A 14,765-nucleotide genomic window follows, 5' to 3' on the forward strand; every position below is an offset into this window, starting at 1 on the left:
ACAGCTGGAGAGCAGCAGATTAGAGAACATCAATTTAAACCAATATTCCCCAACCCACCAGTGGTGTATTTTAGTTTTGTGCTGTCCTAGGCTGACCTGTACCCCATCGTCCCCCACCCCTCCGCATTCATATACAGCATATGTATGTATGATAGATGTATGATCTATCATGCATACACACATCCATCATACTGTACATGCATATTTCAAACACACACCTATCATACACACACACACCACTCACACATCAATCATACAGAATCACGTCCATCATACATCTACCATTTATCATATATACATCTATCACATACACATCATACATACGTCTACCATACACACACACACAATACATACATCCACATCTATCATATTCCCCCATACGCATTGGTCTCCTCTCAGCCAAGTTAAGACTCTCTCTACTTACTTTACGTCCTCTCTCCTCATAATCTTCCTGGTTGAATCTGTAGTGCTGTACCCTCCATGACCTGACTGCCCGCCTGCAGGGCTGGTATCACCACTTGGCAAACCTAGGCAAGCGCTTCTGGGCTGAAAAGGCATAGGTGACTGTCCAATCTCACATTAGAAGATAGTGTAGACTAGGCATGGGGCCCGTGTTATTTCAGGGGCCCAGATAGGTTAACAGAGCCATACCCTAGACCAGTTATGGCTAACCTTTTTAATCCAGAGTGCCCAATCACAAACACTACAAAGAAATTTTTTTTTAATCTCTCTAAATGCTAGGGTGGAGCCACAAAAAGGAGTGCCGAAAGGGAAGAGACCAAAAGAGCAGGAGCACTCAAAGCTAGTAATATGCCCTATGTACATAACGACCCTCTGTAACCAGTAATATGCCCCCTGCTGTACAAAATGACCCTTCTGTAGCCAGCCATACATATGCCCACTGCTGTAGGTAGGACCCCCTCTGTATATAGGATTCTTCTGTAAGTAGTTTGTCCCATGTAGGTACGACAAGAGTGCAAGTTCTTCCACTTAAAAAGATGAGGCCTGTCATTTTCATCATAGGTATACCTCAACTATGAGAGAAAAAGAAATCATAAAATCACTGTCTGATTTTTAAAGAATTTATTTGCAAATTATGGTGGAAAATAAGTATTTGGTCAATAACAAAAGTTCATCTCAATACTTTGTTATATACCCTTTGTTGCCAATGACAGAGGTCAAATGTTTTCTGTAAGTCTTCACAAGGTTTTCACACACTGTGTAAGGGTATTTTGGCCCATTCCTCCATCTGATCTCCTCCAGAGCAGTGATGTTTTGGGGCTGTCGCTGGGCAACACGGTCTTTCAACTCCCTCCAAATGTTTTCTATGGGGTTGAGATCTGGAGACTGGCTAGGCCACTCCAGGACCTTGAAATGCTTCTTACAAAGCCACTCTTTTGTTGCCCGGGCCGTGTGTTTGGGATCATTGTCATGCTGAAAGACCCATGTTGCATCTTCAATGATCTTGCTGATGGAAGGAGGTTTTTACTTAAATCTCACGATACATGGCCCCATTCATTCTTTCCTTTAGACGGATCAGTCATCTTGGTCCCTTAGCAGAAAAACAGCCTCAAAACGTGATGTTTCCACCCCTGTGCTTTCCCTTACGTCCTAACCAGTAGCACAGATGGGGTATTCCACCCCCCGCGAACTGGTTAGGACAGATGGAAGTTTTATTGAACTTAATTAAATAATCAGTGAAAACACACCCACAACACCCTGTATAAGTAAGAGGATCACCCTCTGTCCCATTGTGTTATTTTCTGTCCTCCCGGACAGTGGGACAGATGGTGACCCCCTTACTCCTGTTATATGAGTAGGGGAGGTTTCTTTCTTACTTGCATTGGGCATTCTTTGCGCCTATCTGCGCCTGTGACTCCCGGAGCCGCGACTCCACCGCGGCCCCGGCTGGAAGTGCGTCAGCGGCGTCTGACGTCACTTCCTGTTTCTCCCTTTACTCCCTGTCTTATCTAGTCCGATCCTCTCTCAGATGGTGGTCTCACCTCGAGGACGGCAAGTCAATGATCCAACCCTCTTGGATCATACTTACCACCGACGCATCTCTTGTAGGTTGGGGAGCGCATCTCTTGGATCTGACAGTGCGGGGATCTTGGTCTCCACAGGAGAGAGGGTTAACCTCCAATCTCCTCGAGATTCGAGCCATCAGATTAGCACTCCTCCATTTTGCTTCCCTTCTTCAAGGGAAAGCAGTAAAGATCCAATCCGACAGCATGACGGCTGTGTTGTACATCAACAAGCAGGGAGGCACTCGATCACAAAGCCTCCTCAGAGAGGTGGGTCTGATCTTGGATTGGGCAGAGAGGAACCTAACCCATCTGTCGGCAGTTCACATTCGGGGATCTCTCAATGTGATCGCCGACCGCCTGAGCAGAGGACTTTCAACTGGAGAATGGTCTCTCCATCCAGAGATATTCAAACAAATAACACTCAGGTGGGGTATGCCAGAAATAGATCTTATGGCAACGAGGTTCAACACCAAAGTGGTGAGATTTTGCTCCCTGTACAGGGAAGGCAACCCAGTAGCAATCGATGCTCTCTCAATCCCATGGAGGTTCAGGCTGGCCTACATCTTCCCTCCAATTTCCTTGATCCCAAGGGTATTGATGAAAATCAGGCAGGACCAAGCCTCTGTCATAGCAATAATTCCATTTTGGCCCAAGAGAGCTTGGTTTACCCAACTCTTGCAAATGAGTCGTGGACAATTCTGGAGGCTTCCCCCAGAGCAAGCACTAGTGTCGGGGGACACTCACAGCTGCTCAAATCTTCAAATGTTCAACCTGACAGCCTGGAGGTTAACCAGTGCCTTCCACATCTAGAAGGGCTTTCTAGTGCGGTCTTGAATACTCTCTCGCATTCCAGAGCGGAGTCCACTAACAAAGCCTATAAAAGTATCTGGACGACCTTTCAGTCTTGGTGCTCCAAGAAGCAACTTCCTGGACAGAATCCAGCCGTTGCCACAATCCTCAACTTTCTTCAGGATGGATTAGACAAGAATCTATCCCCTTCCACACTCAGAGTTCAAGTATCAGCCATCTCTGCCTTTCTCAATAAACCATTGTCTCAAGACCCACTAGTCAAAACATTCTTGAGGGGATCCTCAAGGTTAAAACCTACAATTATACAACCTGTCCAAGCATGGGACTTATCGGTGGTGCTCAAGGGGTTGGCATCTCCCCCCTTTGAGCCCTTGGAGGAGGTGGACATGAAATTTGTTACCATTAAAATAACTTTTTTACTGGCAATCACATCAGCCAAGAGGATTGGGGAACTTCAAGCGCTCTCGGCACTTGAACCATATACTAAATTTTTGCCGGATCGAGTGTTACTCAGATTTATGCCATCCTTTATAACTAAGGTTCCATCATTCCAAAATATAAATCAAGTTATATCCCTGCCAGTATTTTCTCCCCCTCCATCCTCTAATGAAGATAGGGCTCTTCATTGCCTAGATATCTCGAGATGCCTCCAGATCTATATAAGAAGATCTTTGGAGTTTAGGAAGGATGAAAATCTGCTAATTCTTTTTGCAGGACCCAAGAGAGGTCTTAAAGCTTCAAAGCCCTCCATCAGTAGATGGGTAAAGGATGCCATTCGTATTTCCATGGTATCCCAAGGTAAGAAGCCTCCTGAGTTTGTAAAAGCTCATTCCACCAGGTCTGTATCTACCTCCTTTGCGGAAAGGAGTCTTGTTCCCTTGGAACATATATGCAAAGCGGCATCCTAGAGTTCACTCTCCACATTTATCACCCACTACAGACTTGACAGTAGATTGGCCGATTTCTCCTCATTTGGACGGACAGTATTATCTGCCATCAGGCATGAGAGCCCTCCCTCATAGGGTTTCTGCTTGCCATTTCCCCATCTGTGCTACTGGTTAGGACGTAAGGGAATCGTTAATTTCTAACGATAATTTGTTTTCCCTTAGTCCTAACAGTAGCACAACTTTCCCTCCCTAGTTAAGTTATTTTTTCTATTCTTTGTTTTTAGTTCTTCTTGTTACTACACAATGGGACAGAGGGTGACCCTCTTACTTATACAGGGTGTTGTGGGTGTGTTTTCACTGATTATTTAATTAAGTTCAATAAAACTTCCATCTGTCCTAACCAGTTTGCGGGGGGTGGAATACCCCATCTGTGCTACTGTTAGGACTAAGGGAAAACAAATTATCGTTAGAAATTAACGATTACAGTAGATATGGTGTTCTTTCGATGCAACTCAGCATTCTTTTTTCTCCAAACACGACGAGTTGAGTTTTTACCAAAAAGTTATACTTTGGTTTCATCTGACCAAATGACATTCTCCAAATACTCTTCTGGATCATCCAAATGCTCTTTAGCAAACTTCAGAGGGGTCTGGACGTGTACTGGCTTAACCTCTTAAGGACCCATGACGTACCGGTACGTCATGAGCCCGCTCCCGTTCTATAACGCGGGGCCACGGCCATATAGGGTCGGGCCCGGCCTCTAACAATGGCCGGGACCTGTGGCTAATAGCGCGCAGCACTGATCGTGGTGCCGCACCCTATTACCCCTTTAGACGCGGCGTTCAAAGTTGAACACCGCATCTAAAGTGAAAGTAAAACCATGCCGGTTAGCTCAGGGAGCTGTTCGGGATCGCCGTGGCGAAATCACAGCATCCTGAACAGCTTACATGACAGCCGGAGGGTCCCTACCTTCCTCCATGCTGTCCGATCGCCAAATGACTGCTCAGTGCCTGAGATCCAGGCATGAGCAGTCAAGCGGCAGAATCATCGATCAGTGGTTTCCCATAAGAAACCACTGATCGATGTAAAATATCAGTGTGTGCAGTGTTATAGCCCCCGATGGGAGCTCTAACATTGCAAAAAAAAAGTGAATAAAGATCATTTAACACCTTCCCTAATAAAAGTATGAACCACCCCCATTTTTCCCGTTAAAAAAAAAGGTGTAAATAAAAATAAACCGCACGGTCAATGGCGTACGCGCAAAAAAATTCCAAAGTCCAAAATAGTGTATTTTTGAAAAAATGAATAAAAAGCAAACAAAAAGTCTGATCAATACAAAAATGGTACTGAAAAAATTCAGATTACGGTGCAAAAAAATGAGCCCTCAAACCACCCCATACGAACAAAAATAAAAAAGTTATAGGGGTCAGAAGATGACAATTTTAAACGTATAAATTTTCCTGCATGTAGTTATGATTTTTTCCAGAAGTACGACAAAATCAAACCGATATAAGTAGGGTATCATTTTAATCGTATGGACCTACAGAATAAAGAGAAGGTGTAATTTTTACCAAAAAATGTACTGTGTAGAAACGGAACAAAATGGCTTTTTTTTTCCAATTTTGTGTCACAAAGATTTTATTTTCCGTTTCGCCGTAGATTTTTGGGTAAAATGACTGATGTAATTACAAAGTAGAATTGGTGGCGCAAAAAATAAGCCATCCTATGGATTTTTAGGTGCAAAATTGAAAGAGTTATGATTTTTTAAAGGTAAGGAGGAAAAAACGAAAATGCAAAAACGGAAAAACCCCGGGTCCTTAAGGGGTTAAGCAGGGGGACACATCTGGCACTGCATGATTTTGAGTCCCTGGCGACATAGTGTGTTACTGTTTGTATCCTTTGTTACTTTGGTCCCAGCTCTCTGCAGGTCATTCACTAGGTCCCCCGTGTGGTTCTGGGATAATTTGCTCACCATTCTTGTGATCATTTTGGCACTACCGGGTGAAATCTTGCATGGAGCCCCAGATCGAGGGAGATTATCAGTGGTCTTGTATGTCTTCCATTTTCTAATAATTGCTCCCACAGTTGATTTCTTCACACCAAGCTTCTCGCCTATTGCAGATTCAGTCTTCCCAGCCTAGTGCAGGTCCTCAATTTTGTTTCTGGTGTCCTTCGACAGCTCTTTGGTCTTGGCCATAGTGGAGTTTGGAGTGTGACTGTTTGAGGTTGTGGACAGGTGTCTTTTATACTGATAACAAGTTCAAACAGGTGCCATTAATACAGGTAACGAGTGGAGGACAGAGGAGACTCTTAAAGAAAAAGTTACAGGTCTGTGAGTCAGAAATCTTGCTTGTTTGTAGGGGACCAAATACTTATTTTCCACCATAATTTGCAAATAAATTCTTTAAAAGTCAGATAATGTGATTTTATGGATTTTTCTCTCTCAATATGTCTCTCATAGTTGAGGTATACCTATGATGAAAATTACAGGCCTTTCTCATCTTTTTAAGTGGGACAAATTGCACAATTGGTGGCTGACTAAATACTTTTTTGCCCCACTGTACATGTAACTTTGCTTCTTTCATAGCGTTACACTGCACTGTGTTGAAGCAAGGAACACAGGTGCAGTAATGAGGCAGAGTGAAGTCTATGTCACATGCTCCTCCAAAGGACACCATGTTATGGATGAGGGAGTGGAGCTACATTTTTACACAGAACAGGGTCACAGACCATTGGGCAGTGACAGCCCTGGGCTTGTGTGCTAGCAAAGTGTCCCACAGTGTCAACTCTGACATGGCTACCATGGGTTCACAATCGCTGCCCTAGGCACCCTTAACCCCTACCCTCAGAATGACTTATATAAACGTCATGATGCGCGAACTACCAGCATAATATGACGTTTATATAAGTCATTCAGTTAACGCCGCGATGCGCGGCATCGCACGGGTTAACAAGCAGATGTCCCGCTGTTACCAGCGGGAGACAACTTCTGCAAGCCCCCCCAGGACCAACTGTGGATGGTCCTGATCAGCGATCACTGTGATTGGTCCCTGTGGACCAATCACAGTGTCTCAGCTGACTGGCGGGGGGGGGGGGTTAAAGTTCATTTCTCCCACTCTGCCCGCCCCTAGAAGTCCGGGAAGAGCAGGGGAAGATGAGAGCTGCAGTGGGGACATACACGAAGGTCCAGCAATGGCAGCAGGGATCGGTGGCAGGCAAGTGGAGGATGCAGAGGCAACAGTGAAGATCGCTGTAAAGTGATCTTCACTGCTGCTTCTAGGAGTTTGAAAACTACAATTTCCAGCATACCCAGACAGCCTTTGGCTGTCCGGGCATGCTGGGAGTTGTAGTTTTGCAACAACTGGACGGCCACAGTTTGGAGACCACTGTGCAGTGGTCTCCAATCTGTGCTCTTCCAGATATTGCAAAACTACAACTCTCAGCATGCCCAGACAGTCCAGGAATGCTGGGAGTTGTAGTTCTGTAACATCTGGCCCTTTAGATGTTGACGAACTACAACTCCCAGCATGCCTGGGCAGTCCGGGCATGCTTGGAGTTGAAGTTTTGCAACATCTGGAGGGCTACAGTTTGGACACCACTACACAGTGGTCTCCAAACTGTTCTCCTCCAGTTGTTGCAAAACTACAACTCCCAGCATGCCCTTCGCCTGTCTGGGCATGCTGGGAGTTGTCTGTTTCCTAACTCAGTGTTTCCCAACCCGTGTGCCTCTAGCTGTTGAAAAACTATAACTCGCAGCATGCACTGACAGACCGTTCATAATGAGAGTTGTAGTTTTGCAACAGCTAGAGGCACACAGGTTGGGAATGACTGAGTTAAGTAACAAAGTCTCAGTGTTTTGCAACCATTGTGCCTCCAGCTGTTGCATAACTACAAGTCCCAGCATGCCTTTCTGCTGTCACTGCATGCTGGGAGTTGAAGTCTTGCAACAGCTGGAGGTTTGCTGGAGGGTACATTCACACCGGCAGGTTTACAGTGAGTTTCTTGCTGCAAGTTTGAGATGCAGCAAATTTTCCTCTGCAGCTCAAACTCCCAGCAGTAAACTCGCTGTTAACCCGCCCGTGTGAATGTACCCTAAAAACACTACACTACACTACACTACACTGCCACAAAATAAAAATGAAAAACATCTGGTACGGCAGTGTTTCCAAAACAGAGCCTCCAGCTGTTGCAAAACAACAACTCCCAGTATTGCCGTACGGCCATTGACTGTCCAGGCATGCTGGGAGTTTTGGAACAGCTGGAGGCACCCTGTTTGTGAATCACTGGTGTAGAATACCCCTATGCAAATCCCTAATTGCTGGTGTTGCCCCTAACTTTTTATTTTCACAAGAGGTAAAAGGGAAAAAAAGACCCCCAAAATTTGTAACGCAATTTCTCCTGAGTACGTAAATAACCCATATGTGGACGTAAAATGCTCTGCAGACGCACAGCAGGGCTCAGGAGTGAGAGCGCCATTTAAATTTGATGTGATTTGCACAAGGGTGGCTGATCGTTACAGCGGTTCTGACGTAAACACACAAAAAAAAAACATTTTGGAAACTACACCCCTTAAGGAACGTAACAAGGGATATAGTGAACCTTAACTACCCAAAAGTGTTTGAAGAATTTTTGTTGAAAAGGAATTTTTTTCACTAAAATGCTGGTGTTATCCCAAATTTTTCATTTTCACAAGGGGTAATTGGAAAAAAGCCCCCAAAATTTGTAACCCCATTTCTTCTAAGTATATAAATACCCCATGTGTAGATGTAAAGTGCTCTGCTGGCGCACTACAATGCTCAGAAGCGAAGGAGTGCCATTGGGCTTTTGGAGAGACAATTTGGCTGGAATTGAAGGCCATGTTGGTTTACAAAGCCCCCATGGTGCCAGAATGGTGGAACCCCACCCACATGTTACCCCATTTTGGAACCACACCTCTCACGGAATGTAATAAGGGGTGCAGTGAGCATTTACACCCCACATGTGTAAATTCCACGACTTCCATTCCAAACAAATTCTTTCTCCAAAAGCTCCTTCTCTTCTGAGCATGTAGTTTGCCCGTAGAGCACTTTACATCCACACATGGGGGGGAGATTTATAAAAATCTGTGCAGAGGAAAAGTTGCCCAGTTGCCCATAGCAACCAATCAGATTGCTTCTTTCATTTTGCAGAGGCCTTGTTAAAAGTGAAAGAAGCGATCGGATTGGTTGCTATGGGCAACTGGGCAACTTTTCCTCTGCACAGATTTTGATAAATCTCCCCCATGGGGTATTTCCATACTTAGGGGGCATTTTCTCCTATCATCTCTTGTAAAAATGGTAAATTTGGGGGAAAAACTGCATTTTACTGATTTTTTTTATTTATTTACACATCCGAATTTAACGAAAAGTCATCAAACACCTGTGGGGGTATTAAGGCTCACTGTACCCCTTGTTATGTGCCTTGAGGGGTGTAGTTTCCAAAATAGTATGCCATGTGGGGATTTTTTGCTGTTATGGAACCATAGGGACTTTGTAAATGCGACATGCCCCCCAAAAACCATTTCAGCGAAATTCACTCTCCAAAATCCCATTGTCGCTCCTTTGCTTCTGAGCCCTCTAGTGCACCCACAGAGCAATTTACGTTCACATATGAGGTATTTCCTTACTCGAGAGAAATTGGGTTACACATTTTGGGGGGCATTTTCTCTTTTTACTCCTTGTAAAAATTCAAAAACTGTGTCTACAAGAACATGTTAGTGTAAAAAATGGAAATTTTGAATTTTCTCTTTCACTTGCTGCTATTCCTGTGGAACACATAAAGGGTTAACGAACCTTCTGAACATCATTTTGAATACTTTGAGGGATGCAGTTTTTATAATTGGGTCTTTTGGGGGTATTTCTAATATGAAGACACCTCAAATCCACTTAAAAACTAAACTGGTGACTGAAAAATGCAGATTTTTGAAAATTTCGTGAAAAATTGGAAAATTGCTGCTGAACTGTGAAGCCCCCTGATGTCTTCCAAAAGTAAAAACATGTCAACTTTATGATGCAAACATAAAGTAGACATATTGTGTATGTGAATCAATATACAATTTATTTGGTATGTCTATTTTCCTCACAAGCAGAGAGCTTCAAAGTTAGAAAAAAGCTAAATTTTCAAAATTTTCATGAAATTTTGGAATTTTTCACCAAGAAATGATGCAAGTATCGACGAAAATTTACCACTATGATAAAGTATAATATGTCACGAAAAACTATCTCGGAATCAAATTCATAAGTAAAAGTATCCCAGAGTTATTAATGCTTAAAGTGACAGTGGTCAGATGTGCAAAAAATGCTCTGGTCCTTAAAGGGGTATTCCGGGCAAAAACATTTTATCCCCTATCCAAAGGATAGGAAATAAGATGTCTGATCGTGGGGGGCCCGCTGCTGAGACCCCCCGCGATCTCCCTGCAGCACCCACATTCTATGCGGGTGCCGAATCTTCAGTTTCGGAAACCTCCGGGGACGAGACGTCACGCCACGCCCCCTCCATTCATGTCTATGGGAGGGGGCGTGACGGCTTCGTTATAAAGTTCTGTTCATGTCTCCTTTGTTGTGTTAGAAACCATGATGGCAGTGCCAGTCCTGTCAAACAATTGTCACTAATGGATTGTCTTATGCTGTGTTTACACTATTGTCAGAGGTTTGGAGCCCCCAATGGTAGCTACATCATATTTGACAGGAAGATTAGTACAGTAAGTAACTGTACTGTGGACAGAGCCCTTTGTTTTCATTGTTGTTGCTACATGACCTTGGTTATAGAAACCTTTTCTATATTTGTAATACTGAGATAATAATTGGTTATATCCTCCTCAGAGTGGTTTTAGTTACTGTAGTAATACAAATCCTTTTGACACTAATAACTGCTGATGGTTTATCCTTATGATAGGCCATCATTATTAGATTAAGGGGGTGTGACTCCTGGCACCCACCACAGTCAGCTGTTTGAAGAAGCTGCAGCATCTAAGTTGCTGGATATTTGGAGGTTTAGAATAAAGTCTTTATTATGAATATATATTGTGTGTGTGTGTGTGTGTGTGTGTGTGTGCCATTTAGCCCCAAGACAAGTGCAGATCCTTCCTAAGCATGTCCATTACTGTCTGACTGGTACGTACTAAAATCACCTTATGGTGGATAACCCCTTTAATCTTTCTGTTTTAGGTACTTGGATAAAGGTGCTGCAACATACTGTATACTGGCACTATTTAAATAAAGATTATTAGTGCACACTTAAACTCCCATAGCACAGAACAGTGGTCCTCAACCACTTGCAACCCCCTGCTCTGTGACCTTCCATATTAATCCTGAGTTATGAGCATACAGATTACCGTATTTTTCACCATATAAGACACTACGGCATATAAGACGCACCCAATTTTAAAGGAGGAAAATATAGAAAAAAAAGATTCTGAACCAAATACAATGTAAAGTATAGGACAGTGATCTTCAACCTGCTGTCCGGGCATGCCAGGAGTTGTAGTTTTGCAACATCTGGAGGTCCGCAGGTTGAAGACCACTGGTATAGGAGGTAATACTCACGTGTCCCCGCCGCTCCGGACCCATCACCACTCGTCACTGCTGCCCTGGATGTCGCCCTCCATTGCTGTCCCCGGGGTGTCCCCGTCGCTCCAGAACGTCTCTGCTGCCCGGTATCCTCGCTCTCCGTCGCCACCATCACGTCGCTGCGCACGCCGCTACGCACGCCGCTATGCATGCCGCTATGCATGCCGCTCCTATTGGATGACGGACGGCGTGCGTGACGACGTGATGACGACGAAGGGGAGCGCCGGCCATGCAGTGGATCTCAGGCACGGAGCAGTCATTCGCCGATTGGACACCGAGGAGGCAGGTAAGGTCCCTCTGGGTGTCCTGTAAGCTGTTCGGGACGCCGCGATTTCACCACGGCGGTCCCGAACAGCCCGACTGAGCAGGTGGGTTACAGTCACTTTCTCTTCAGACGCGGCGGTCAGCTTTGATCGCCGTGTCTGAAGGGTTAATACAGGGCATCACCGTGATCGGTGATGTCCTGTATTAGCCGCAGGGACCACCGCGATAGGACAGGGTTTTAATGTGTATTTGTTTTGGGGAAGAAAAAGTGCGTCTTATATGGCGAAAAATACGGTAACAATAAGCATTACTTCAGACATATCCCAACCACAAAACATTGCCGATAATATGTGTCAAATTTGAAATTTTTATATTTATCTAGAAAGTTTGCAAATTCATGATTCTTTGTCTCTTTACATTCAAATATGTATGGCCTCTGGCTACCAGGCATCACTCCAAGTTAAATGTGACCCACAAGGGATGTGTGGCACAGGGTATAATGCAATGCCAGTGCAGTGACTGGTAAGAAATATATCTGTGCTAGATTAGGGATGAGTAAGAATAGAAGGGCAAGAGCTGTGAGGGGGAGGCATTTTGTATTCAGGAATGAGGCGTTACCTCAGGGATGCCCAGCAGTGTGAGAGGGAATGTGGATGATAGATGAAGAGGAGGGAGCATTGTGAGAGTTCTGGAGCAGGGGACATTGGAGGAGGAGACAGATGCAGAGGAGGGACGAGGTGACAACACAGAGCGGTGGTACTGGGATAATGGAGGCGTGATTAGTACACAAAGTACATAGAGATCAGTGTGAGAAGAAAGGATCATCCATATTCAGCTAACTTCCTCCAGCTCAGCTCTGGTCACTGCCAGGTAACATCCTCTTCCACTTGTCTGGGTCTTATAATAGCTGGGGATAAATTGAGAACATTTGGCTTTAGTTTATTAGAATGGAAACATGAAAGCCTCCTGTGTTTTCTCGTCATGTCTTCTTTATGCCTCCTGTTATGTTTATCATGGAGACCTGACCCATCTACTGCTTGTTGTGTTATGTACCAGCCACTCCCAGCCTCCTCTGTGTACTGTGCATATTTGTCTCATGACTCTTATGTTGTATTACAAATGTGATACAAATATATATATATATATATATATATATATATATATATATACATATACATATATATATATATATATATATATATATATATATATGTTCTGATGTGAGTGTATACGGGGGCTATGAGAGTGGAAATGATGTCTACACAATAGTTATCACAGACTTACAATCCTGAATGATGTGGGGTTAACGTGGGAATAGTGCTGAATAAATACGATCCTTGATGTGAATGACTACTGACATATATACCAATTGGAGTGTTAGCTAGGTTCTTCTTCATGTGGGGCATGTCCTACAATATTATGTTTGTGCCCTCCTTACGTTGTCGGGATGCCAATGTATGCATGTACGGAGTGGCATGGCCCCCATTGATTCAGTCAGCTAGTGACTATGTTCTGGTCATTTTTCTGAGCTTATACGAATTTTGTCTCAGGCTCAAAAGTGTAGATTGCTGCACTTTTCAGTCAGAGACAAAACTTATATATGCCTGAAAAAAGGCATCAATGTAGTCAATAGCTGATCAAATCAACAGGGCCCATGCCCCTCCATACATGCAGACGTCTGCATCCTGTTTTCACATTTTGCCAACATATCCATGCCACGGATGGCACGAGCGTGATGTGAATGCACCCTTATACTTATGTTACTTTATGAAAAAGTACTCTGTAGAACAGTGTTTCCCAACCTGGGGGCATCCAGCTGTTGCAAAACTACATCTCCCTGTATGCCCGGACAGCCTTTGGCTCCTTTATTCCAGCAATCACCAGGGTCTTTTATATACTAACAAATATCTGTAAAGCACTAGGACACGATTGAATTAATTATATACAAAAAAATGTTTTCAACATTCTATGCCGTAGTATCATTGATCCTGACATGGTTCCTGTTATAACAAAAAAACTAAAACCCATGACAGTGCTGTGAACAAAGCTTCACAAGCTCTTCTTCCAACATTCCTTGTACTGTACTATTTTTGTACTTACAAGGGACCTTATTTTCTAGGATCAATAACAGAATGCCAGAGATGCAGTGAAGACTGACACATATACCATATAAACTGGACCAATCTTGGTGATGAGGAAGAGCAGCCATGATAGTAATCATATTTCCAGGGCTGTATCCCTAAGGCCCCTTTCACACTACACAATTACTCCGTTTTAAAGATCCGTACGAAGTTCCATCTGAAAATAAGCTGTAAAACGGCAGTTACAAAATCCTATACGGCCATTAGAAAATCCTGTTAAAGTCTATGGGATTTTTCTAATAGCCGTTTTAACCCATTATAGCCTGTTATTAATAACGGCCGTTACTTTGTGACGGGTGAAATCGTGCATGCACTATTTCTCCCGTTACTATTAATAACGGGCTATAACGGGTTAAAACGGGTATTAGAAAAATCCCATAGACTATAAAGGGATTTTCTAGCGGCCGAATAGGATTTTGTAACTGTCGTTTTACAGATGATTTTCAGACAGATCTTCGTACGGATCTTTAAAACGGAGTAATTGTGTAGTGTGAAACAAGCCTAACAATGTGTTCACATGCTATTTCCCCATATTTTTATGCATTTTCTTGTGATTCTTCTGTGGTTTTAGTGAAATCGCAGAAAAAAGATTTTTCAGCAAGTTTTGATACATCTCCCCCATGAATTCAGTAATATTTAAGACAAGATTAACAAAAGGGTAACAACTGTTTTAAACAGCATCTGGGAGGAGAAAGTAATACTAAACAAATAGGGTTAAAATAACATCCTCATAATGCTAAAAGAGTTTTAAGGCTGTCATCACACACAGAAGTTTTTATTTTGAGCCAAAGAAGAAATGGATTTAAAAGCAATGGGAAATATAAAGTAAGGATTTATACTTCTTATTCCTTAATAGAGGCAGATTTTCTGTAGACCCATTGAAGTCAATGGTAGCTGCAGATTTTATGCAGCAAATAAGCAGTGGAGAAGCCGCAGGAAATACAAGTATGTGATTGCACCCTGTGGGTAAATCTGCAGCGGACCCCATTGAACTCAACTAAATCTACAGCGGATTTTCTTCTGTCAAAATTCCACCACAGCTAAACCCGC

General features: G+C 43.5%; 1 protein-coding gene across 1 annotated transcript in view; it reads left to right on the forward strand.

Annotated features, from left to right (window-relative positions):
* The first annotated feature begins 12,270 nt into the window (after window positions 1-12,270).
* Window positions 12,271-14,765, forward strand: part of CCDC28B (coiled-coil domain containing 28B) — a 37,922-nt gene continuing 35,427 nt past the window's right edge. Inside the window, exon 1 of the mRNA XM_056556947.1 lies at window positions 12,271-12,444. The gene's annotated coding sequence lies outside the window, so the exon portion shown is untranslated. The remainder of the gene's footprint in view (window positions 12,445-14,765) is intronic.

The sequence above is a fragment of the Hyla sarda genome, chromosome 2, assembly GCF_029499605.1.
Source record: "Hyla sarda isolate aHylSar1 chromosome 2, aHylSar1.hap1, whole genome shotgun sequence".
Lineage (NCBI taxonomy): Eukaryota > Metazoa > Chordata > Amphibia > Anura > Hylidae > Hyla > Hyla sarda.